Below are 27130 nucleotides of genomic sequence, written 5' to 3'. Positions count from 1 at the left end.
CTCTTTCTTCTCCTTCCAGAGAACTCTAGAAGCACTTAATTTGGCAATATTAAGATAGTATTTAGAATATGCAGAAGGAAGGCAGCAAACCACACTGCCATGTGTGTACCTATGCAACAATCTTGCATGTTCTTCACATGTACCCCCAAACCTAAAATGCAATTTTAAAAAAATAATAAATAAATAAAAGAATATGCGTATTGTTATAACAGCTTAGGCCTCATTATCATATAGTGATGCATAATTTAAGTAAATGCCAGATTAATATTATTATTATTTGAGATGGAATCTCGCTCTGTCACCCAGGCTAGAGTGCAGTGGTTCGATCTCAGCTCACTGCAACTTCAGCCTCCTGGGTTTTAAGCAATTATCCCTGCCTCAACCTCCTGAGTAGCTGGGATTACAGGTGCCCACCACCGTGCCCAGCTAATTTTTGTATTTTTAGTAGAGACAGGGTTTCACCATGTTGGCCAGGCTGGTCTTGAACTCCTGACCTCAGGTAATCCACCCGCCTCAGCTTCCCAAAGAGCTGGGATTACAGGCGTGGGCTACCGCTCCTGGCCCCGGATTGTTTTTACTGTAAGTTCTATTCTATTAAAATATTTATTTTACTGAGTCAACTCATTTTTGACTCAATGTATTTCTATGAAATGTCCAACTAGCTAACAACTTAAAAAAAATTAGAGAATTCATGCTCTATCTCCGTGCATTGACTTGGGCTAAACCTTTACCTCTGCCTTTGTGTTTATTTCATTCCTGTATATAGCTCTTTTGTACATAGAGTCACAATGGTTTGAAGAAATGTGCAGAAAAAAACTGACCTGTTGTTTTCGTTTTTCAATTTGCTGGATGTTTCTTCAATGTAGCTCACCTCAGAAAGTGTTTTAATGTTTTTTGTTTGTTTGTTTTTTGTCTTTTCTAGAATCCTGTGAGCCCTATGGCATAGAGTTTAAGTGACTGTTTTGGTTTGACTAGCATAGATCCAGCTGAACCAGTTCTCACGGTAATATCCAGGAAGTTGATTTGCTTTTCTTTATCTACATAGAAGAAACACATGCTGTTGTGTAGGAAAGGAATTGCTAGTCTGAAAATTTCCCACTGCAGTGTCTAATATAGAAATCTGTAAGCATTTATGTAGATTCTAGAAATATTTTCTTTTAATATTTTTGCAAGTGTCCAAACCTAAGCAATATGTCTATACACATTTTCTCACTTAAGACAACTAAGTCATCAGCCAAGATTACCAGCATTTCATTGACTATTTCTAGCCAGCAGGCTTTGGAAAGGTCACCCTACCTTACATAGTAGAGGAAAGTAAATAGTTCCGTGTAGTTGCCAGCATAGAGGCCTTCTCACTTGAAGTTATTTTCATTCTGTATTGAAATGCTCTATTTCCTGTAACATTAAGTTTTCAGAAAGAGAGGGAGCGCAAGACATACAATATTTGTCTGCTCATGTCACCTTACCAAGGCTACTGGGCACATAGACATCTCCAGAGGAAAGCTTCATTAGTTGATAGGGAAACAGTCTCCAATGTGGTGTTTCTCTATTTGTGGATCATGCACTACAAAGGGAAAAGCTGCTTCCCTGTGTTGGTTACTATGGAGAATACTGAAACAAACAAATGAACAGAAATTCTCAGTAAGAGACTCAAATGCAAAATAGAAATAACTTTGGTTTTTTTTTTTTTTTTTTTTTTTTTTTTTTTTTTTTCATGAAAAAGAATTGTTACCTTGAATAACCACATTTAACCTAATAGTGCTTTTTCAATCTCTCTTTTGAACCAAATGTCCCCCGTGGAGATGTAGTAAAAATGAACTACTGCTTTTGTGCCTGAGTGGGATAAGCTGATTTTCGAAGGAGACATGCTTGACTTTGGTCCATGTCACACCATTTAGAGGGTGATGGAAAAGTAGTACGATGCAATCTTTTTGAACCAATGAAATCACTGAGGACTCTATGCCCTGGGATGACACACTTCTTTCAAAAATGAGTTTGATAATGACATTGACAATGGTAAACAAAAGTGTCTCTTCACTAATTTGAAGCCAAGACAAACTATATTTAGAACAAGAGGTTAGTCCCTTATTGCCCAGCAGAATCAGAATGTATCAAATCTTTACTAACTTGGTCACCTCTGAATATTTTATTCTAGGAAACCACAATATGTTCATATCAGCCTAAGAGATTTCTTCAGCTAATGATTATTTCTTTCAAACAATATAACTGGGGATTTATTTGCGTTTTTTTCTACTTGGCAAGCATAATGAAGATTGAAAAAAAAAATAAGCATCAATGAAACCAGAATGACAAAAAGTCCTATGAGAAATGTCACATAAAGCAGACTGCTAGTTTTAAAATATTGAAAGTGGAAAAAAATACATAGAATGATATGCAGAGTAAAATGTCCAATTTTGTGTACAAAAGCGCATCATGGATGCACACCTATATACATGTACACACACATAAACAGAGTAAATTGAAAGACTGAGTTAACAGTTGTTATGTCTAAATAGTGGTACTATGGAAGCTTTTAACTCTCTTTTTTGTACTTTACTATATTTTTCAAATGTTCTTACCATGAACAATTGTTACTTATATAATTAGAGGGAATATAGATGCTACAAAATTTCCTAAAGTTTTATGCTAATGTTTTCTATAGTTTTTCCTGTTTAAGAGGAGCTGTATTATTTCAAATATAAAACTAGCCAACATGCAAGAAATTTAATTGAATTTCAGATTCCAGATTACAACAATTTCTTTCCACAGGGTTTGCTACATTCTCAGGTCTGGTTAGTTCCTCTTTTATCTCTCTACATCATTGTCTTTTCTCTAGAAATAATACAGTATCTTTGACTTTGCTGGTAACTTCCATTTTTCTCACTGAAAATTAATGTCTGTTAAGTACATTTAAAATGTCTTACAAAACATTCTTCCTTTAGGAGGTCTTTTATGACTAAACCTATCCTAGTTTCAAATGTAAGTCTTTTCATTTACTTTCAAATGTAAATCTTCAGCTTATATGTATTACATTTATAAGATACTACTTCATGGTTGTTGTCATATGGTTTTATGATTCTTTACAAATTATTTTCTGTTGAAGCATCCTTCTATATCTACATAATAAATTTTCAGATTATAGAGGCTAGGTCTTTGCTATTTTTGTTACCTGCAAAACAACTTGAAGAGTAAATCTATACTAATTTCACAATGCTAAAAATAGATAGTGTCAGGTGAACCTAGAATCTTGTGAATAAAAACTGAGCAGAGATATTTGGGTAAATTTCTGAGTCTTAGTTCCTGGTTCAATTAACTCTCTGCTGGTGTCTGTTCAACTGTTGCTTATATCCAGGCTATTGTAATACTGTGGGTTTGAAGGAAAATGTGTCTTTGCTGTCTGTTCCTCAGTTTTCATCATAGACTGGTTTTCAGTAACAGAAATGCTAGGAAGTTGTCCCAACTTCAGATTTCATAATGGCTTGCTGACTACCCTGTTGTGCACTAACCAATGCTTTTCTATTGCTTCCCTACATTAGATAGTATTTGGTAATTGGGTTTACATTATTCTGAATTTTTATGTCTTCTGGGGTCAGTTATAAAATCACAGGAGTTGTAAAACTGGAGTACATTTTCAGTGTGAACAACTAATTACATTCTCTTAGAAAGATTTTAAGGCCCAAGCTCAAAATTAGTGCATTTTTTACATATTTAGGCAGCTTTCTTTTTCAATAGGTTGTCACTGAAGTGTAGCATTTGATAAAGGGTCAGAATCAGTTGGAAAGTTTTAGGCAGGGAACTAAAATGACTACGTGCTTGTCCTTTCCAGGAGAATGTTTTTGAAAGGGAAATTCAGGGAACAACTGTTTTATTCAAACGAATAATTCTGGGGAAAACTGAGGGGGTAGGGAAGGAAGCAACCTAATAGGCAATGTCTTATTTCTACTCTGAGTGAGGTTTTCCTTCATATCCAACCAGATATAGCAGTGCATGTTTCTGGTGGCTTTGCTGTTACTGTGGCAAGCTGCTGCTGGTGAGGGAGAGAACTGGGGTGATGTCAACCTTTCCCTTATCTTAACCTAGGTGATTGACATGAAACAGCTCTTGGGATGAGATTTTTGCAGCAACTCTACCAACCGATAGTGGTATATGTGCCACATTTTATTTGTCCAGTCTATCATTGATGGGCATTTGGGTTGGTTCCAGGTCTTTGCTAATGTAAACAGTGCCACAATGAACATAAGTGTGCATGTGTCTTTATAACAGAATGATTTATAATCCTTTGGATATATATCCAGTGGTGGGATTGCAAATCTTACACAACTCATTCTGGACTTGGAAAAGAGGCTTCTCTGTAGCAATGGTGAAAAGCCTATAAGCCACCATTACAAAACAGGATGTAAACAATCCAGAGGCCTGGGCTCAGAATATTGTCTTTTTCCTCTTTTGACTTTAAATCTGATTATTTTACTTTCTGCTTAACAAGAACTGCTCATAGCTGAGTAATGCAGACCACCCTTGCTAGGCAATCCAATAAATTAATCTTTGTTTCAAATTGCTATTTGGCAGTCATTAACACAGGATAAGAGTAATTGATAAACTAGATGGAAGAGACAGAATTCTGGATGCAGAAATGTTATATGACTTCATTGCTCATTGTTGAAGTTATTGTACTTACTTCTATGGGCTGCTGTGAAGTCCAAATAAGTCATACAAGTAAAGGGCTTGGGCCAGGGCCAAGCACATGGTAAAAGTTTTAGCTATCATTATTAATTCTAAATATATTCTGTTGGGAATATTTTTTTCTTTTTTAATTATTATTACACTTTAATTTCTGGGTACTTATGCAGATCTTGCAGGATTGTTACATAGATATACACATGCCATGGTGGTTTGCTGCCTCCATCCCCCTGTCACCTACATTATACATTTCTCCTAATGTTATCTCTCCCCAATCTCCCCACCTCCTGCTATCCCTCCCCTAGACACACCCCACCCCTCAACAGACCCCAGTGTGTGATATTCCCCTCCCTGCGTCCATGTCTATTGGGAATATTAGTGTCATTTTTTAGTGCCTGAGGAAAAATTTGAACTACATTTGACAAATACATAGGCTTTTGAAAACCACTAACTCTGGGTTAAGAAACTTTAGTCTGTAAGCTTGAATAAACTTTTCCATTGAAATTAAAACAAATAATAGTTGTAATGCCAAAATACTTGAATAAGGGGTCCAGATATTAGCTACTTTAAGCAATTTCAGTTAGGGAGAAGATTTGTAAAAGATGTAAAGCTCTCAGGACCCTAAATTAGGAGTAGGTGGGTGGGTGTGTGTGTGTGTGTGTGTGTGTGTGTGTGTGTGTGTGAAAAATTAAAGAGAGAATTCTCTATTTCTAAACAAGCCTGATAAATTTTTAACTGGGCTGGGCACAGTGGCTCATGCCTGTAATCCTAGTATTTTGGGAGGCTGAGGTGAGTGGATCACCTGGGGTCAGGAGTTCAAGACCAGCCTGGCCAGCAGGGTGAAATCCGATCTCTACTTAAAATATTAAAAAAAAAAAAAAATTAGCTGGGCCTGGTGGTAGGAGCCTGTAATCTCAGTTACTTTGGATGCTGAGGCAGGTGAATTGCTTGAACATGGGAGGCAGAGGTTGCAGTGGCCAAGATTATGCCACTGCACTCCAGCCTGGGCAACAAGAGTGAAAAACTCAATCTCAAAAAAAAAAAAAACACATTGTAGTCGATTCACTAGCTGGGTCTGGGATCAAAGGCAATGAAGCATCAAAAAAGAAGGCAAGAAAAAGACCGAAGTATTCTAATAACATCACTTTAAAGTGATTAGCCATAGCATCTAGTAGCTAACTGAAATGGTTGGGGGAACAAATCACAGTGTTAGGAAACATCAAAATGCGCTCCTCTTTGGCAAAGTTGTACTTCATGGCTGCCCTGCTCCCATGCTCCTGTTGAGTGCAATCCTTTTCCTCCTCCACAGCACACTGGTCCCTGCATTGCTGAGCATGCACATTTCATAGAAGCATTACTACCAGTAGCTCTGGGTGAAGGATCCTGATTTGAAGTAATATTTATCGTCAGCATTCACACATACATCCACAGCATGTGGTTTAGTAGGAAATTTGTCTACTAAGACTCTGTTTTATAATTTCAGTGTTATGTGGATTTTCTTTTCTATTTTATTTACTTTTTATTATATATTGACAAGTTATAGTTGTATATGTCTTTGAGGTACAAAGTGATGTGATTTTTAATATAATGTGTAATGATTAAATCAAGCTAATTAACATATCCATCACCTCAAATATTTAACTTTTTTTTGCAGTGAAGACATTTGATATTTATTCACTTAGTGATGTTGAAATGTTTAGCACTCAATTAATAATTATATTCACCATACCGAGCCACAGATCTACAAAAAAATTCAAATTTATTTCTCCTATCTAAGGCTTTGCATCTTTTGACTGTCATCTCCCTATTTTTCCCCCACCTCCATTCCCCAGCCTCTGGTAACTAACATTCTACTCTCTGTTTCTATGAGTGCAATAGTTTTTTATTCCACATTCAGTGTTTGTTTTTCTATGTTTGACTTATTTCACTTAGCAGAACGTTCTCCATTTCCGTCTACTTTGTCACAAATGACAGAATTTCTTCTTTTTTTTAAGGCTGAATAGTATTCCATTGTGTATATATATCATATTTTCTTTATTCAGCTATTGACAGACATTTAGGTTGACTCCATAACTTGGCTATTGTGAGTACTGCCACAATAAAAATGGGAGTGTGGATATCTCTTCAACATACTAATTACAAATCTTTCAGGCAAATATCCAGAAGCAGAATTGCTGATTCATATGGTAATTCAATTTTTACCTATTTGAAGAATCTTCCTACTGTTTTTTGCAGTAGCTGTACTAATTTACATAGCCACCAACAGTGTAGAAGTGTTACCTTTTCTGCACATCCTTGCCCACGCTTATTATCTTTTGCATTTTTGATAATAGCCATCCCAACAGATATGAGGTGGTATTTCATTGTGGTTTTAATTTCATCTCCCTAATGATTAGTAGTATTGAGTATTTTTTTGTGTATCTGTTGGCCATTCGTATGTTGTCTTTTTGGAAATCTCTATCCAGATTCCTTGCACTTTTCTTAATCAAGTTATTTCTTTGCTTTATAGTTGTTTGAGTTCCTTATATATTTTGGATATTTATTTCTTATCAAATGTATGGTTCGTAAATATTTTCTCTCAATTTGTAGGTTATCTCTTGACTCTGTTAGTTGTTTCCTTTGTTGTGCACTATTTTCTTTTTTTTTTTTTATTGCATTTTAGGTTTTGGGGTACATGTGATGAACATGCAAGATTGTTGCATAGGTACACACTTGGCAGTGTGGTATGCTGCCTTCCGTCCCCTCACCTGTATCTGTCATTTCTCCCCATGCTATCTCTTCCCACCTCCCCACCCCCCCGCACTATTTTCTTATTGTGATGTAATCTCATTTACCTACTTTTGCTTTTGTTACCTGTATTTTTGGGGTCAAATCTAAAATATTATTGCACAGACCAATGTTGTATAGTTTCTTCCCTGCTTTCTCTAGTATTTTCATAGTTTCACATCGTTTTTAATTCTTTGATCCATTTTGAGTCGATTTTGTAAATGGTGAGATCAGGGTTCAATTTTATTCCGTTATATATGCATATCCAGTTTTCCCAATACCATTTAATAAGGAAATGATTTGTTTCTCATTGAATATCCTTATCACCTTTGTTAAAAATCAACTTACCATAGATATGTATTCATTTCTGAGACTTGCTATTCTGTTTAATTGGTTGTTGTAATTATTTTTACACCAGTACCATGCTGTTTTAATTACTGTCACTTTGTGTTACAATTTGAAATTAAGTAATGTAATGCTTCCAACTTTTTCTTTTCTTTCTTTTTTTTTTTTTTTTTTTGCCCGTGCTTGCTTTTGCTATTTTTTTTTCCTTTGAGGTCCATAGACATGTTTTAATTTTTTCTATATTCATGAAAAATGACTTGCCTTTCCAACAGTCCCCCAAAGTCTTAACTCATTCCAGTATTAACCCAAGAGTCCAAGTCCAAAGTCCCATCTGAAACAAAGCAAGTCTCTTCCACCTATTAGCCTGTAAAATCAGAAGCAAGTGATTATTTCAAAGATACAATGAGAGTATAGGCATTTGGTAAATATACCCATTACAAGATAGAGAAATCAGTCAAAACAAAGGGGCTACAAGCCCTATGGGAGTCCAAGCAGGGCAGTCATTAAATCTTAAAGCTCCAAAATAGTCTGTTTTGACTCCATGTCTCACATCCAGACCACACTGATGCAAGGGGTGGGCTTGCAGAGCCTTGGGCAGCTCCTCTCCTGTGGCTCTGCAGTTGCTTTCATGGACTGGCATTGAGAGCCTGTGGCTTTTCCAAGGGCATGGTGCAAGTTATTGATGAATCTACTATTCTGGGATCTGGTGGACAGTGGTCCTCTTTTCACAGCTCTGTTGTTGGTGCTCCAATGGGGACTCTGTGTGGGGATTGAATCCCATGTTTCCTCTTCACACTGTCTTAGTAGAGGTTCTCCATGAGAACTCCACCCTGCAGCAGTCTTCTGTCTGGTCATTTATGCATTTCCATACAACCTCTGAAATCTAGATGGAGGATCTCAAGCCTCAACTCTTGCCCTCTGCTCACCTGCAGGCTTAATACCACATGGAAGCCCTTATGGCTTACAGCTTGCACCCTCTGGAGCAGCGGCCTGAGATGTATGTGGTGTCCTTTTAGCACAGTAGGAGCTGGAGCAGCTGGGACATAGGGTGCTATGTCCTCAGGCTGCAAAGAGTAGCAGGGCCCTGGGCCTGCCCACAGAATTATTTTTCCCTCCTAGACCTCCAGGTCTGTGATAGGAGGGGCTACCACAAAGGGCTCCAAAACACCTTGGAGGTATTTTCCCCAGTGTAATGGCTATTAACATTTGCCTTGTCTTTACTTAAGCAAATTTCTGCAGCATTCCCGAATTCCTCCCCAGAAAATGGGTTTTTCTTTTCTGCCACATGGCCAGGCTGCAAATTTTCTATTTATGCTCCTTTTCCCTTGTAAATAGAAGTTCCAGTTTCAGATCACATCTTTATGCAGATAAGCATAGGCTTTTAGAAGCAGCCAGGTCAGTTCTTGGATGTTTTGTTGCTTAGAAATTTCTTCTGCCAGATACCCTAAATCATCTCTCTCAAGTTCAAAGTTCCAAAGATCCCTAGAGCAGGGGCACAATGCCACCAGTCTCTTTGCTAAAGCATAGCAAAAATGACCTTTATTCCAGTTCCCAATAAGTTTCTTATCTGCATCTGAGACCACCTTAGCCTGAAATTTATTTACCATATCACTATCAGCATTTTGGTCACAATTTAACAAGGCTCTAGACAGTTCCCAACTGCCCCTTATCTTCCTGTCTTCTTCTGATCCCTCCAAACTATTCCAATCCCTGCTCCTTACCCAGTTCCAAAGTCACTTCCACATTCTCAGTTATCTTTACAGCAATGCCCCACTTCTCCAGTGACAGTTTTCTGCATTAGTCCATTCTCATATTGCTATAAAGAGCAACCAGAGACTGGGTAATTTATAAAGAGAAGCAGTTTAGTTGGCTCAAGGTTCCACAGGCTGTACAGGAAGCATGGCTTCGGAAACTTTCAATCATGGTGAAAGGGGAAGGGGAAGCTGGCACATCCTACATGCCTGGAGCAGGAGGAAGAGAGCAAAGGGGGAAGTGCTACACACTTTTAAACAACCAAATATTGTGAGAACTCACTCACTATCCTAAGAACAACAAGAGAGAAGTCTGCCCCCATGATCCAGGCACCTCACACCGGCCCCCCCCAACATTGAGGATTACAATTCCATATGACATGTGGGCAGGGACACAGAGACAAATCACCTAAAGTTCTAACAGGTTTTTTTTGGTGAAATCTTTAGTATTTTCAATACATAAGATCATGTCATCAGCAGACAGGGACAGTTTCACTTCCTTTCCTATTTGGATGCCTTTTAATTCTTTCTCTTACTTTATTTGTCTGGCAAGGACTTCCAAACTATGTTGAATGTAAGTGGTGAGAGTGAGCATACTTGTCTTGTTATAGATTCTAGAGGAAAGGGTTCCAATTTTTCACCATTGAGTATAATGTTAGCTGTGAGTTTCTTACATATGACCTTTACTGTGTTGAAGTACTGTTATTCCATAGCTAATTTGTTGAGTGCTTTTATTATGAAAGAACATCATGAAAAATTTTGACAAATGACTCCTTTCATCTGATGACATGATCATATGATTGTCTGTCTTTTATTCTGTTAGTGTGGTCTATCATATTTATTGATTTGTGAATGTTGAGTCATCTTGCATTCCAGGAATAAGTCTCACTTGATCATGGTGAGTGATCCTTTTAATGTGTAGTTGAATTTTGTTTGCTAGCATTGTGTTGAGGACTTTTGCGTTGCTGTTAATCAAAGATATTGTCTGGTAGTTTTTTCTTATGATGTCTTTGTCTGGCTTTGGTATCAGAACCATGCCGGCCTCATAAATAGGTTTGAAAATATTCCTTCCTCTAATTTTTTGTAAAAGTTTGTGGAGAATTGACATTAGTTATTCTTTCAATGTTTGGTTAAATTCAGCAGTGAAGTAATCAGGTCTTGAGCCTTGTTGCTGTGGATTACTGACTTAATCTCCTAGCTCATTACTGGTTTGTTCAGATTTCCTATTTCTTTATGATTCAGTGTTGGTAAGTTATATATGTCTAGGAATGCAACCATTTCTTCTAAGTTATCTAATTTTTTGGCGTATAATAGTTCTTATGATTCTTCACATTTTTGTTATGTCAGTTACAATATCTGTTCCTTCATTTCTGGTTCTGTTTGAGTCTTTTCTCTTTTTCTCTTGGTTAGTCTAGCTAAAGGTTTGTAAATGTTATCTTCTAAAAAAAAAAAAAAAAAAACCCTACATTATTTGTGTTGATCTTTTGCATTATTTCTAACTTCTATTTCATTTATTTCTGCTCTGATATGTATTATTTCTTTCCTTTTCATGACGTTGAGATTATTTTGTTCTTCATTTTCTATTTCCTTGAGGCACAGCATTGTTTATTTGCTACTGTGTTCTTTTATGATATAGGCATTTATTGCTATGAAGTTTCCTTACAACTGCTTTTGCTGCACCCCATAAGTTTCCATATGTAGCGTTTCTATTTTTGTTTGTCTCAAGATGTTTTTACATTCTCTTTTAATTTCTTTATTGATTCATTTGTTGTTCAGAAACATGTTGTTTAATTTCCATGTATTCATGAATTTTCCAAGATTCCTTCTGTTATTAATTTCTACTTTTATTGTGATTGGATAGATAATATGGTTTTAATCTTAACTTTTCTACGACTTGTCTTGTGGCCTAACATATTACTGATCCTGGAGAATGTTCTATGTGCACTTGAGAAGAATGTGTATTCTGTTGCTATTGTAAGGAATGTTCTGTATATGCCTGTTAGGTCCATTTAGTCTACAGTGTTGTTCAAGTCCAATGTTTTCACTTGTCCATTACTAAAAGTGTTGTATTGAAGTCTCATATTATTACTGTATTGCAATCTATATCTCTCTTCAGATTCTTAATATTTGTTTTATATATTTAGGTGTTCCACTGTTGGGTGCATATGAATATATATTTATAATTGTTAAATCCTCTTGATGAAATGACAAGTTTATCATTGTATAATATCCTTCTTTGTCTCTTTTTACAGTTTTTTACTTAAAGTTTATTTTGCCTGACATAAGCATTGATATGCCTATTCTCTTTCACTTTCTATTTGCATGAAATATTTTTCCCTCCCTACACTTTCATCTAAACATGCCCTTAAAAGTGAAGTGAATTTCTTATAGTCATCATATAATTGGGTTTTGATTTTGTTTACCCATTCATTTACTCTGTGTCTTTTTGTTGGAGAATTTAATCCATTTACATTCAAGTAATTATCGATAGGTTAGGACTTATTGTTACTGTAATTTTGTTAATTAATTTCTGGTTGTTTTGTAGATACCTTGTTTCTTTCTTCCTCTCTTGCTGTCTTTGTGGTTTGATAGTATTCTGTAGTAATATGTTTTGAATCTTTATTATTTTTGTTTTGTCTCCTATAGATTTTTGCTTTTTGGTTACCATGAGGCTTACACAGAACATCTTATATCAGTTTATTTCAAGTTGATAACAACTTAAATTTGATTGCACCCAACAACCTTACACTTTTACTACTCCATCACTCCATTTTATGTTTTGGATGTCTGAATTTACAGCTAGATGAATTTTAAGGTTAATTTTCTCCCATGAGTCTCCCTTGATGTGTACCTGGTTGTAAACTTAGTGCCAGATGTCTCCTGAGATACCCCAGATTTCACAGTAGAAAATTAGTCTAAGGGTTACTCCTCTGTTGTATTTCTTGAGACCTACTGATATTTCCTGGCTCTTTGACAAACATGTTATTGACTCAAATTAGCTATTCATGAAAGAAGCACTGCCCTGTCTATTTAGGGAACACCTCAGGAATTTTACATCCCAACACCAGGGCTATCAAAACAGGAAAGATAAGAAATGTGTTTTTGAGGGGTAAGGCTGACTGCCTTGGTGAATTAGTCTTGGTTTTGTGGTTTGAGACTAGTCTTTGTTAGTGTTCTAACTAAGAAAACAAAACAACTGGTGCAGACAGAAACTAGTAAAAGGAATCTTTCCATATTTTCCCTTTGTAGTGTTCAGAACTACTTCATAAAATGAAAAAAGTGTTCAAAACCATACTTAATTGGCTGCATTGTGCTAATATGCCTAAGTGGTCTCTTTTTAATAGTTTAATCTACATTAGCTATAGGTTCAGAGTTCCTGATCTAAACCATAAAACACAGAAACTAACTTAAGTGATCTTTTCCTCAATTTTCTCAAAGACGGGACATAAGTAAGAGCTCTCTGGCTTCAGAGAATAGACATTTGTTCATTACATGCTATGGATGTTGTAGTTATTAGGGCTTAATTCTCTCAAAACTGGCTGAAAGTAGTTGATTGACAGTCAAGTCTACCACTAGATATATAGGATATAAATTATTGCCAACAAAAGGATATAAGGATCAAAAGCCTTCAGTACGAAAAATGGTTAAACCAAAATCAAACAAAAAATCAAGATAATGCTTTCTTCAACTCAAGTTTTTTTCTGTCTTAGACATAAACGTTTATTTTCTTTTTAGATATAATTTATATACAATAAAATTCACTCTGTGTACAATTCAATGAATTTTGACGAATTTATGCAGTTATATAACAATCACTAAAGTCAAAATATGGATTTATTCCCTCATCATCCTTTGTAGGAGTCAATCTGCCTCCTCCACTTCCAGATACTGGCAATCACTGACCAAATTTCGGTCCTGAAGTTTTTTCCTCCAAATATCATGTAAATTGAATCACTCAATATGTATTCTTCTGAGTCTGGCTTCTTTCTCTTAGCATGATGCTTCTTAGATTCATCCATGCTGTTGTGTGTATCTGTAGTTCTTTCTTTTTCATTGCTATACAGATAGAACAATTTAGGTTTATAAAATCAATTATGAAAAACACATCAAATAGTTGAAGGTCTATCAGACATCAAAAAGACATTTCTGCTGTTTTGTTACCATTGAACATTGGCTCTTCACCATGTTTTCCTGTCTATGCTGGACCACTGAGCTATCATTAATCCTAAACCACAGATACGCAGTACCCAAGCATACATGGCTTCTGTAGGCACAGGAATCTGCTTTCTAGCTTGCTTGGGAGCTTGCTATCACAGGATTGCTAATGGAATCACTAGAAGGGTTTTTGCTCCTTTTTTCACACAATGGGTTAGAGAAATAGTCTACTGATTATCTCTAAAACTGAAAACTTGTAAATTATTGTCTGCAATCTTCCAAGCCAGTCACATGTAGAAAATTGACTTTTGTCATAGTGAGAGGAGAATTAAAGTTGTAAGGGCTACAACACCAATTTACTTTTCATCCTTGCTGAAGTTGGGCATCTTTTCTCTTGCCTTTATTTTGATTATTTGTTGGTCCTTGTGATCACTTGCTTTTGTTAGTCTTCCTCTTGCTGTGGCAAAATGTTGGGTTGAATTAGGAACCTCATTCTTTTTAATCTATTTGTAGTATAAGTGAAGCTGAGCAAATAGGCTTCCAGTGCCTCTTCTCCAGCTTTGACTAGACCAAGAGCCTTCTCTGCTACACAAACATGGCAGGATCCTTCATGACTGTTCATTTGTACAAGTTTGTTTATTGAGAATGACTTTGGCTTTCTTTTCTGCCTGAGTAATTGTTACTTGTTCTTCAAGATCAGACCAAATATTACCTCCTCTATGATGTCAAATTCCCTAAGTCTTTTTAGTCGTACCTGCTGAACTCTTTTCTTGTTTTAAGACCTATTACATTGCTCTGTGATAATCTGTTCACATTTCTGTATCCTTCCTAGACTCTGAACTCCTCCCAGCCAAGAAGTACATGCTGATTGTGACTGACTTAACATAAGGTATACACTCAATAAATACTCTTGACTGACCCTTTAAATTTGCAATATAGCTACATGTAAATGCAGAGGTTTCCTTTAACTTCAAAAATGAATGATAAAAGCATTTGCTAAACAAGAAAGTATGTTTAGTAAAAGCCATTTACATATTAATATATTTAGGCAAAGTGATGGTCAAAAGATTTGACTGATCTCAGAAATGGATTTCTCTCACCCTCGCATAATCAATATGATTATAAACCACATGTAATGGGAAAGAAAAGTCAAAGAATTAAAATAATTCCATGACTCTTGTCTCCATTGTTAAACTGTGGTATATGTATAAGTAATTATTTTAATCATATCAGCAAAATATTAGGGCTGTGGAATTAAACAAATGTTTAGTATGAGTAAGTCCCATGTGATATTTGCGATATTCTTATAATAATTAAAAAGTTTGTTGTTTATCTTAAGTTTAAGTTTAACTGCATGCCCCTTCTTTTATATGACAACCCTAGCCAAAGTGAAACCTCCACACTTTACATAGTGGAAGGACTAATAGGGAATATAGACAGTACTCTTGGAAGTCAGTTCAGAAATATATAATGAACAATGTGGTGCCATGATTCCTTAGACCAGTCCATATACTTCAACTCAGCAGCATGATAATCTTTGCCAGGGTAGAGTGCAAGACCAGAAAGTGAACTGAGATCAGAAAGAGAAGTGGGAGTGGTGAAGTCACTGACCATATTGTCTTTTGGGTCAAAGATGGCAGGATTTAAAGGTTTGTAACTATGGTAGATTAAAGATGGCCACAAAATATTTGCTACTATTTTTACCAGAGGTCTATTGACTTCCCTTTGAATGTGGATGGGCTCTGTAACTGCTTTGACCAACAGAATAATAGCAGAAGTGACACTGTGCCAGTTTCTGAGCCCAGGCCCTAAAAATCTGTAAGTTTTCACTTCCTGTTTCTTAGAACACTAGTTTTGAGATCTCTGAGCCTCCATGTAAGAAGTCCACCTTCCCTGAGACTGCCATGCTGGAGTAGCCACATGCAGGCACTTTGGGTTGACAGACCCAGCTGAGCACTGACTTCCTGCTGTCACCATCAAGTGACATGAGAAAGAAGCTACTGTGGACCATTCAGACCCACCTAAGAGTTGAACACCCTCAAGTGAGCTCCTTCAAGCCACATAGAAAAAGGAAAAAAAAAAATACAAAAACAAAAAAAAAAGAACCAACCCCAGCTGAGCCTGAGCCTTCTCTGAATTTCTGACCCATGATATCTGGAGATATAATAAAATGATTGTCTGTTTAAGCTGCCAAATGTTGTATGGGGGCTTTGTAACTCTAATAGGTAACCAGAACAGTGAATATAAACACAAGGTTCCCTGATCACATGGTGACTTAAGAAAGAAATACTTGCCACTGTTTTAGCATCTAAACTTCTCCATTTGTTTGTTTGCCAAGTAAATCTTGCTTAGAAAGAAATCTTACCTAGAATGCAATAAATCATACAGCTCAAAGTCAAGCTGCCTGAGCTGAAGCATAGCTAGGAGTCCAGAGTCACATCTTCTCTGTCCTCCGGTCCTAAACTCCCCAGACACCAGGAGATGTTCTGTAGCCAAGCAGAGAAAGATTGTGAGGTATGTCTGAGACCTAACCTAAGAGGCAGGTGAACCACAAGAGGACGTGCAAACCTGGGACTAGATGCAGAGAATACGACCATGGGGAACACAGCAAAACTGTCAGCATCAGATAAAGCTGTGCTTAAATGTGCAGAAGACAGCAAGAAGTCAGAGCTGAAAACAGCAACAGCTGAGCATGCTATAACAAAGAAACTTTCTGAAGGTAGAGGGGATCCCTGAGAGAATGCAGCAAGAATCTGAGAACCCTCACAGGGAGTGTCATCCGGAATCCCGAAGGAGAATGATGCAAGACGAGGACTCTGACCCAAGCTACTCAGGGATCAAAAGACTATACTAATTCCTTTGTGAGGAAAGATTAAATAAGACCACACCTGGGTTATATGTGCTATAATTACTGATATTTATCTGACTTAATTGCCAAGCAAATCTGTTTCTAGTTTTACTTTGGCTCTTCTCAAATTAGGTCTTTTGTTTTCTGAATATTACACATAAGATCTCTGTGTAGATAATGTTGAATGAGAAGTGCTGGAAATGGGTGGCATCAAAAGATTATCTGGTTATATTCTTAGTACCTAAAGGGAGAGGAGCTTTGAGTGAGCAAGACCTCTGTATAAAAGACACTACTTCGGTAACATACACCCAGGGAGAAACTTGTACAGCTTGAATGTTGCCACCCACATTTGACATTTCAGAAAACTACTGGTTTTTTTTTAAAGCAAGGCACACCTACATTATAAAGGTGTCATCCTGGCCAGGTGTGGTGGCTCATACCTGTAATCCTAGCCCTTTGGGAGGCTGAGGCAGATGGATTACTTGAACTCAACAGTTCAAGACCAGCCTGAGCAACATGGTGAAACAATGTCTCGACCAAAAATAAAAATAAAGTAAAATAAAAAGTTAGCCAGGCATGGTGGTGCACACCTGTAGTCCCAACTACTAGAGAGGCTGAGGCAGGAAGAATCACTTGAGCCCAGGAGGCAGAGGTTGCAGTGAGCTGAGATTGTGCCACTGCACTCAAACTTGGGCAACACAGTGAGACTCCATCTCAAAAAAAAAAAAAAAAAAAATAGTGTCATCCCATTTTAGAATAAAAACCTAGTGTATTTTTTTCTGTATATACTTGAAAAATAATTTTATCTAATAAATATGTATGATGATCATAATAATTCTTTAGTCATATTACATGAACGCTTCTTCCAAGGAAATGCAAAGCTTTTAAACAAGCCACTTTTAAAAACTGTCACATCCTATTGCATGCAGCAACAACCAGAGAAGCCCTGACTTCACATTTTAGTATATTAATAGGCTCAATTCCTAGCTTAACCTAGGTGGGCCCCTTGGAAGATCTTAGGAGTGTTTTGTTAGTAAACGAAGTGAACATATAAAGGTTTGGTTTTATCTGCACCCTGATGTTATTCTCAGTATACATCCACAGCCTACAAAGCTAAAGCTCCTTCAGAGCCAATAATGCTGCATGCTGGAAAACAGATCAGCAAATAGCTCAAATTTATTCCCAATCCATAATGCTGACCACATAACAACAGAAAAACAGCCATGATAATGGTATCATGGTGTGGTGAGTTGTGGTAACAATAGCTCGGTGGCTTGATAGCCTCAGCAGTAAAATATATAGGCATCCGAACTTAAAAAAAATTACAGCAATTTTTAGTGAGAGCAGCAAAAATGTATTTGTAACCATAAGACACTGATTCATTTTCTTGCCTGTTAACCTTCCTGCTGGAGCAATTGCTCCCCTGGCTGCATTGTTTGATGATGAAGGGATCAATTTCTGGACACCCAGCAAGTTGCTGTATATTTGAAACTCTCCAGGGCTGGAGTAGGCAATTATTTTCACTTCCAGCTCAGCTTGGTATGTTTAACTGAACACAAATAACCTTCTGTGGACAGTGAGTGCTTTTTGCCCATCTGTTGGCACACACATTTCAGAGATAATGGTAATAGCTCCACATGTTTTCAAGAACTGTATTTCTGGACTGATTAATTTTATTCTTGCTCTCACAGCTTTTGGTTCCAAAGGACCGTAGTCTTCATATACCTCAGCACTTCCTGAAGACTTTCTTGGCACTGTTCAAAGTAAGATGTAACGAGTTGCCCAGTTGCATACATTCTTTACACCTTCGTTGCTTATTCTCTCAGACGTGCAATCACACCCAAAGCACATGGTGAGATGGAAAGACACTGCGTCCGAAGTCAAGGGACCAAGGTTTCAGGTTCTCAATCCCCCCCTTGCATGATGGACAACAGATAAAATCACTCTGCACTTTGCCTCCTGATTTCTTCATTGAGGAACAGTGAAATGGTTGAGTTTGTTCCCGGCTGTCAGACTGCCGAGAGTATCAGTAGTTTGATTTCCTCTGCTGGAAAATGACATTAGTACTTAATGCTACAGTGTTTACTTTGTGCCCAGCCATTTACTAAGTGCTTTACATATATATTAACTCTTTTAAGACTCATGACAACCCTATCAGGTAGTGTGTTAGTACATTTTACATTACTATAAATACCTAAGACTGGGTAATTTATAAAGAAGATATGTTTATTTGGCTCATGGTTCTGCAGGCTGTAGAAGCATGGCACCAGCACCTGCTCGACTTCTTACGAGGCCTCAGGAAGCTTACAATCATGGCAGAAAGTGAAGGGGAAGCAGGTGTGTCACATGGCAAGAGAGACGCCAGGCTCTTTTAAACAACTAACTCTCATGTGAACTAACAGAGTGAGAAATTACTCATTACTTCAAGGACAGCACCAAGCCATTCACGAGGAATCTGCCGCCATGACCAAAACACCTCCCACCAAGCTTCACCTCCAACACTGGGGGTCACATTTCAACATGAGACTGGGAGGGGACTCACATCCAAACCATGTCAGGTAAATGTTATTATTCTCATTTTGCAGGTGATGAAAATGAAACACAGAAAAATAAAGAAACTTGTCCAAGCTTGTACAGTTGGTAAGAAACAACTTTGAACCCAGGGATTTCAACCCAGGCAATCTGCTCCATAATCTGTGCTACACTACCTTCTCCATGGGTTGTTATATAGGTTAGCAGCACTATCAATAAAATGTGTATAATAAGATCAATGCTACAGACTTCACAGGAGTGTTCTGTGTATCACAGTCACAACTGATGTGAAAACAATGTGAGATGAACTGGAAGTGCTTTAGGAACCATGACGTATTGTTACCTTCTCTGCAAAGTTATCAGTAAGCAACCTCGCCTTTGGGTTCCAGAACTTTCCAGATGATATTATGCAATAGAAAACTGCATCTCTATTTAGTCTTTTGAGAAAGTCCATGCCAGGTGCTCAAAAGCGAGTGTCTGCTGTCCAAGTCAGGTGTATGAAGCTAGAAAAAGGCCAGACAAAGGTTTCATCAATGAGCAGTGAAAAGCCCCGGGCCAGCTGGGTGGTTTTTAATTTATACCAACGAGGAGCCTGGCTAGATGTGAAGAGGTGTCAACGCCTTTCCTCACCACTAGGCACAGCAGAGATCCCAAAAGGAAGTGGCAAGGAAAGGTGTTGACACCTCTTCATATCTAACCAGGCTCCTCATAGTAGACCTCCTTTTGAATCCCCATGCCCCTGTCCCTCTGCTAAATAAAAATGTTTCTGAAGCCTTCAAATTTTATGCCCTAGTGAAACATGAGGGCTCTGCAGTTACCACTCCTCCTAAGAAAGTTATAGCATTCAAAGGAGCTGAGGCTGAGGACCACTCATTAAAAAGGCTGTGGCCTCTTTTGGAACGGCTTTTGGGTTTTTGTTTTTTTGTTTTTTGAGACACAGTTTCCCTCTTTTTTGCACAGGCTGGAGTGCAATGGTGTGATCTTGGCTCCCTGCAACCTCCACCTCCCTGGTTCGAGCAGTTCTTTTGCATCAGCCTCACGAGTAGCTGGGATTACAGGTGCCCACAACCACGCCTGGTTATTTTTTGTATTATAGAGACAGAGTTTCACCATGTTGGCTAGACTGGTCTCAAACTCCTGGCCTCAGTTGATCCACCTTCCTCAGCCTCCCAAAGTGCTAGGATTACAGGCATGAGCTGCTGTGCCCGGTCGGCTTTTGCTTTATCTCCTCTGAGCAGACTTGGGGCTGCTGGATTAAATCTGACTTAGAGTAAGAGAAAATCAAGTTGGCATTAACATAAACAAAACCTGAATAAAGGCTGAATAAGAAAAACGCATTTAATGCAAATCAAAACTAAATTGAGATACCATCTCACGCCAGTTAGAATGGTGATCATTAAAAAATCTAGAGACAACAAATGCTGGAGAGGATGTGGAGAAATAGCAACACTTTTACACTGTTGGTGGGAGTGTAAATTGGTTCAACTATTGTGGAAGACAGTGTGGCGATTCCTTAAGGACCTGGAAATAGAAATTTGACCCAGCAATCCCATTACTGGGTATATATTCAAAGGATTATAAATCGTTCTACTATAAGGACACATGCACACGAATGTTCATTGCAGCACTGTTTACAATAGCAAAGACCTGGAACCAACCCAAATGCCCACTGATGATAGACTGGACAGGGAACATGTGGCACATATACACCATGGAATATTATGCAGCCATCAAAAACGATGAGTTCGTGTCCTTTGTGGGGACATGGATGAACCTGGAAACCATCATTCTCGGCAAACTGACACAAGAGCAGAAAATCAAACACCACATGTTCTCACTCACAGGTGGGTGTTGAACAATGAGAACACATGGACACAGGGAGGGGAGCACTACACACTGGGGCCAGCTAGGGGGAAATGGGGGAGGGATAGTTGGGGGTGGGGAGTTGGGGAGAGATAGCATGGGGAGAAATGCCAGATATAGGTGAAGGGGAGGAAGGCAGCAAATCATACTGCCATGTGTGTACCTATGCAACAATCTTGCATGTTCTTCACATGTACCCCAAAACCTAAAATGCAATTAAAAAAAGAAAAATGCATTAATTTGTTACTCCCCACCACTCAACTGCATGTTTTTTCTAGTTGTGGAACTAGATAGTCCCTTTCCCCTGAAAAACTCTATTTAACCTTATGTAATCCCAGCACTTTAGGAGGCCAAGGCTGGCAGATCACCTGAGGTCAGGAGTTCGAGACCAGCCTGACCAATATGATGAAACCCTGTCTCTAGTTAAAATACAAAAATTAGCCAGGCGTGCTGGCATGTGCCTATAATCCCGGCTACTCAGGAGGCTGAGACAGGAGAATCACTTGAACCCGGTAGGCGGAGGTTGCAGTGAGCCAAGATCACGCCATTGTGCTCCAGCCTGGGAAACAAGAGAGAAACTCCGTCTCAAAAAAGAAAAAAAAAAAAAAAGAATTGCAGAATAGTTCCGGTGGCCATGTTTCCTTTGAACAATTTCTCTTGAAGGCTAGGGGGATGAAGTTGGGTGTCTCTAAGATTTAAAACAAAAGTGGCATATGGGCAGCCTATAGTCTGAATCTGACAGTTCCCCTCCCCCCAGAAATTTAGTATGTTGAAAGAATTGGTTAGTTGTCACCATGATTCAAAAGTCAGATGAGTTCCTATAAAATCTAGATTGATGACTTAGGAGGAACTGGAGGATTGCAACAGCAGGCCCTCACCTTTACGTGCGTACAACCTGACAAAGGTGAGAGTGGTTATCTCTCCTGGTTACCTGCCTGTTTCATCACTCAGCTATCTGCTTAGCCATTGTATTCACAGAGCTCCACCTAGTCCCTAGTGACATTTGGGGCCAGATAATTCTTTGTGGTGGAGGCTGTCCGTGCATTACAGGATGTTTAACAGCAGCCCTGGCCTCCACTCTCTAGATGCCAGTAATATCCTCCCACTCCTCAGCCTCTCATACCCCAACCCCACTCCGTTTGTGACAGCCAAAACTGTCTCCAGACATTGACTAGTGTCTCCTACCTGAGGCCGTGGGAGTGGCTTCCCGTTGACAACCACTGTGTTAGAGCCTGCAAACTCATAAAACAGTATTGCATATTCTTACACGTTAATATTGTTGCCTTCTTAGTCTCAAAGTGTGTCGGGATGGTTGTGTTGAAATTTCTGACCAGACTGGAATGTTCTTTCCTTCTAAATGAGCTTTCTTTTAATCATGGTCCAAGATCATTGGGCCATTAATTGGCACTTGAAGGAATTTTACAAGTCGCCAGCATCCTCATTTTATAGGTAAGAAAACTGAGTCCCAAGGAGGTAAATTGCCCAGGGTCACATAACTGGCTAGTGACAGAGCTTGAACTGGAAGCTAGATTTGAATTCCTAGCTCTTTACCCTTTCCACATCATAAAAGGTTTGAGCTATAAAGAAAAATGTAAGCATGACATACAGATGCCCTGGTATGTCTATTTAAATATATTTATCATGGCTGCTCTTCTAGGTGACTTCAGATCCATCGTTATTATTTCTGTATACTGCCATACTATGGTACCTCTCCTCTCCAAATAAATTGCTTTGTTAAAAACCAAACCAAAACAAACCCAATAGCAGGTGCTTTATTCACTGGTTACCTGTCTGGATGACTTAGGTTAAAACAATGGGATTTAAATGGTTAATCACAAACTACAGTGCTTTCAAACCATCTACTGCCAAAATAATTTTTCCACTCTTTGGGGCCTGAAAGAATGAGTTCCCTTTGGTGTGCGGGACCCATAGAAGGGAGTCTATTTTGTCTGGGGTGCCTTCTTTAATTTGGCGGTCTACTCTTGGAATTTACGTTACTGCTCAACTTGGGAAACAAGTATACTAGTGTGATTCCTCAGCTACATTTTGAGAGGCTGCAGGTTGGCCCTGAGGGTGCTACAGAGGCTGGTAAGCTGTGTAATGAGTCCAGGAGAAGAGATAGCTTTGCCGGAAGTGCTGAAAGTGCTATGGTCATTTGCAGGACACCAACAGTGAGCTTTACCTTCCACCTCACAGCCTGCCCTTCCTCCTTCCGTGACTGGGGGTCGGGGGGCACAGCCCTTATCTATTTATACCTGCTTGACAAGGTTTCCCCTTTGAAAACTGACCTTACTGTTCATCCTTACTCAGCTTTTCTGATGCCTGTGTGCTTGTGGAGAAGAGAGAACATGCCATCTAAGACCCTTGGGAAGGGCCCAGCAATTCGATGTTTCAGGCCTTCCCATCCACCTAATGTGCAGCAGCTTCTGGCCCAGAGGAGAACAAGGGGGTGGGGGTGATGTTTTTGATCTGGAGCAGGTAGAAACTTTGAAAAAGACCCCATGGTTTGACTTTTTTGTTTCTCTCAGTGGCATGTTTCCCTGCTTTAGCTTCTGATATCTTTACACTCAAGTTCTAAATAACCACATTGCCTCAACATATCGGGAAATTACTGGATTTCATAAAATGCTTTCCCCCAACTGCACTACTACACTGATGATGGTAGAAACCAGAGGTAGCTGCTTTCTTACCCTTAGCTGTATTCTCCCAGTATGGTGGGCTTATAAGGAGGAGAAAGGGACTCTCCCCTTACTTCTGCCATTATTCTTCCCATACATTGTTTTTGTTTTGTTTTGGGAGAGTGTACGGTAGGATTAGGGCTTTTGTCCCCTCCCTGCTTACCCTGCCTACCTTGCTTTTTGGTCTAAGGAAAATTGACTTTTGCAACTTTCTGCTCGACCCTTCAGTGCCATTTGTCTAAACTTCAGCCTAGAATCCAGCTGATGTTCAGATGTTGAAGCATTTTGGAAAAGTGGGAGGTAAATTGAGGTCCCAGCAAGCAGCTATCTGTTCTGTCACGTGCCTCTGTGTATATAAGATATTTGGTGCCTTTTTCAAAGATGTTTTTGCCTAACCACCAGAGTGTCTGATTAGTAAGGACACTTCCTAGTTTAACAAGTTACAGGGATTTTTAAGCTTTGGTTTCCAGAGAAGATTGTCACTGAAGGGATCGTACTTTGAGGTGAATGCTTTACATTGTTTCTTATGGCAAGGAGTATTTTGTCAATAGCTGTAGCTAGACCTCCTGTAACTGTAAATTATCTGGTTACAAGTATCAGGAGCTGCAAAGAAAAGTAAACCATAGTCCCTTGCTTTATTTTCATTTTTATGTTTGGGTTCACGACAAGGAAATGGGGCAGGCACAGTGGCTCACACCTGTAATCCGAGCACTTTGGGAGCCCGAGGTGGTTAGAACACAAGGTCACGATTCTGAGACCAGCCTAGTCAACATGGTGAAACCCCTGTCTCTACTAAAAAATTACAGAAATTAGCTGGGCATCGTGGCAGGCACCTGTAATTCCAGCTACTTGGGAGGCTGAGGCAGGAGAATCACTTGAAATCAGAAGATGGAGGTTGTAGTGAGCTGCGATTGCACCACTGCACTCCAGCCTAGGAGAAAGAGCAAAATTCTATCTCCAAAAAAAAAAAAAAAGAAAAAAAAAAGAAAAGAAAGGAAGGAAGAAAGAAGGAAGAAAAATGGGACAATTCCTTCTGTATTTTTTTTTAATTTTTCTTCCTTAAAGTCAGGGGCTTCGGAGCTTGTTGATATCTAGTCAACACCGACAGCCAATAATGACCACTTACTGTTCTGGCCCACATATTCATTTTTAGTTTTTAAGGGATGTCATATTAAGGAACTGTATTTATAATTCAAATTTCAGAGCTAAAGGGAGCCATGGAGGCTATACAGTTCAATCATCTCATTTTATAAATGAAGAAATGGGGGCCCTGAAGAGAAGTGCTTTCTTCTGGGTTTACCCAGCTTATCTCCTGCAGAGGTGGAGGTAGAAGCAGGCTCTTCCCCTGTAGACCACATGCTCTTTTTCATGAACAATGCTGTTCTCCTTTACCTTCCCCTACCTATTTCTGACCTTCTTTCTTTGGCCTCTCTAAAATGTTATAGCACATGAAATTCCCAAAATCCTGTTAATTAAAGCTTTATTTTTTAGCAGATGACCTTCAGTTACTAACCCTGACTGCTTTAAAAAATAGCCCATATCTTATTGATAGAAATTCTCCAAGCTTATCTTTATTAAATTCACCGTTCCCTAGGACCCTTATTCTTTCCATCTGGTTATTAATTATCAGGCAATGTCCTCTTAGGCTGTCTCTATTTCTTAATTACCTTATTAATTGTAATCACATAAATTGATCTCTCTGACATTCTAAGTCTGACTCACTGAGGAAATATGTCTAATACTCATGAGAGACTCTGACAATCTTACTATCTTAACTTATTATTTCCATTATGTAGAATGATATCACTAGAAGCCAGATGTGACTGCTGAGCCGAACTGGCCTTTATCCTAATCATAATTAGAATGTCCTTTAACAATTCTCTTAGCCTTTCTTGCTTACTTAGACACACACGAGACATATCAGTTCACTTCCTCCCTACTTTCACTCTTTAGTTTTTAAAATAGAAGGAATTTTTCCCTTCATATCATCTTGTGGTAATCCTTTATTTGCAACTCTAGGCAATTATGAGGAGAAAATATTAATATGAATGTATTTTAGTTTTTCAAGATTTTTATTCTAACACTACCCCTGAAGGACCTGATGCCCAATTAAACATTTAAAAAATTATCAAGTTTTTATATACAAAAAAAGTCTCTTAATATCTGTTATTTGAGAACTTCTTTTTTCTTCATGACAAGGTACACTACTGTAACCCTTACATTTTCCCCCAGGTTCCACTTAATTTTTATGAAGGAACAAGAGTAAACAGCTTCTTATATATAAGCTGGTCCTTGTTCCATATGATCCTTTCTATATTTGTATAAGAAATGGTTGATTGGGGCCAGGCACGGTGACTCACACCTGTAATCCCAAAACTTTGGGTTGGCAAGGTGGGTAAGTCACTTGAGCTCAGGAGTTCAAGGCCAGCCTTGAACAGTTCAAGACCATGCTAACACGGTGAAACCTCATCTCCACTAAAAATAGAAAAATTAGCTGGGTGTGATGGTGAGCACCTGTAATCCCAGTTACTTGGGAGGCTGAGGTGGGAGAATCACTTGAGCCCAGGAAGTGGAGGTTGCAGGTACCTGAGATCACACCACTGCACTCCAGCCTGTGTGACAAAGTGAGACCCCATCTCAAAAATAAAATAAAATATAAAATGGTTGATTGGTAGGAAATCAAAGCTGAAGACTAGAATCTCTATGAAACAAAGGGTTAGAGAATCCTACGCAGGCTTATCTGCATGCATATAAATGACTTTGGGATATAAAATCAGCTCCAATTCATTCTTTCCTTCTTTCCTTCCTTTCTTCTTTCTTTCCTTCCTTCCTTCCTTTCCTTCCTTCCTTTTTTTCTTCCTTCCTTCCTTCTTTCCTTCCTTCCTTCCCTTCTTCCTTCCTTCTCTCTCTCCCTGTTTCTCCCTCTTTCTTTCTCTCTCTCTCTTTCTTTCTGTTTTTTTTTTTTTTCATTCTGTTTTTTTGTTTTTCTTTTTCCTGGGGTCTGGCTTTGTTATCTATTGCCTAGGCTGGAGTACCAGTGGCATGGTCTCAGCTCACTGAAATCTCCACCTCCCGGGCTCAAGTCATCCTCCCACTTCAGCCTCCCAAGTAGCTAGGACTATAGGCTCACATTGCCATGCCCAGCTAATTTTTATATTTTTTGAGGAGACTTGGTTTCACCATGTTGCCCGGGCTGTTCTCAGACTCCTGGGCTCAAGCAATCTGCCTGTCTCAGCTCCCCAAAGTGCTGGGGTTACAAGTGAGAGCCACTGCACGCAGCCTCCAACGTCTTAGAAAGAAGGAAATCTGTTTTAGTTCTCTGTAAATTCTGGATATCAGCCCTTTGTCAGATGGGTAGACTGCAAACATTTTTTCCCATTCTGTTGGTTGCCGAGCATGTTCTCACTCATAGGTGGGTGTTGAACAATGAGAACACATGGACACAGGGAGGGGAGCATCACACACTGGGGTCTGTCAGGGGGAAATAGGGGAGGGAGAGCAGGGGGTGGAGAGTT

The 27130-nt window shown here is 38.8% G+C and overlaps 1 long non-coding RNA gene across 1 annotated transcript in view; it reads left to right on the top strand.

The window, feature by feature from the left end:
* The window catches only part of LOC141580763 (uncharacterized), a 415102-nt gene that overhangs the window by 328139 nt on the left and 59833 nt on the right, over positions 1-27130 (top strand). The window contains exons 5-7 of the long non-coding RNA XR_012513063.1: positions 14527-14583; positions 18234-18305; positions 19128-19182. This is a non-coding gene — a long non-coding RNA (uncharacterized LOC141580763). The remainder of the gene's footprint in view (positions 1-14526; positions 14584-18233; positions 18306-19127; positions 19183-27130) is intronic.

The sequence above is a fragment of the Saimiri boliviensis genome, chromosome 1 (assembly GCF_048565385.1).
Source record: "Saimiri boliviensis isolate mSaiBol1 chromosome 1, mSaiBol1.pri, whole genome shotgun sequence".
Lineage (NCBI taxonomy): Eukaryota > Metazoa > Chordata > Mammalia > Primates > Cebidae > Saimiri > Saimiri boliviensis.
The sequence above is the reverse complement of the archived record's forward strand: the minus strand, read 5'-3'. Positions and strand labels throughout refer to the sequence as shown.